Below are 686 nucleotides of genomic sequence, written 5' to 3' on the forward strand. Positions count from 1 at the left end.
TATAATTAAGTAACAATGTGCAGTGCAATGACAATTATAATAAATTAGGCCAGGATGAAGGGCAAGTAGCTGTGCAAAAGTAGTCTCCCCTTATTGCAGGCTATTGTAATGGAATATTCACCCAATCCAAATGGCAGTCATTAGTAGAATAACATATAGAGCCTAGATCAAGTGTGGCTAGACTGCCTTAAAAAGGGGGACCATAACAATATTTCTATGCTAACGGCGCATCGCTCGCCATCCCGCTTCACTATCGTATGATTTGGTGAGTGTATGTGCGTGTATGTGAGCATCTGCATTTGTATTGTGTTAAAAAAAACTCATGTCTGATCATGTACACATGTATTGCATTCCGTGGATGCAAGCAGCTGGAATCTTGAACTCCCAATAAATATAGATAATCCTTCATATTGCAATTTGCCACTGTTTCAAGAAAAAGTATAGTTTGGAAACGTGTCTAAAATTACAAGGTGATAAAATCTAGCTAATAATAACTTGACGACCTGCATTCATTTTCGCCACCCTATTTAGGAAATCGGTTACAAAAAGGGAGATAAACTAGCATAAAAATAATGATAGAAGGCTACTTTTGGAGAATATTTACCCACTCCTAATTGCAATCATTTTTGCCACCGTATTTTGAAAATCTTTCCAAACTATTGAAAGGTTTATGCAAATCCTGCCTG

The sequence above is a fragment of the Triticum dicoccoides genome, chromosome 6B (assembly GCF_002162155.2).
Source record: "Triticum dicoccoides isolate Atlit2015 ecotype Zavitan chromosome 6B, WEW_v2.0, whole genome shotgun sequence".
Classification (NCBI taxonomy): Eukaryota; Viridiplantae; Streptophyta; class Magnoliopsida; order Poales; family Poaceae; genus Triticum; species Triticum dicoccoides.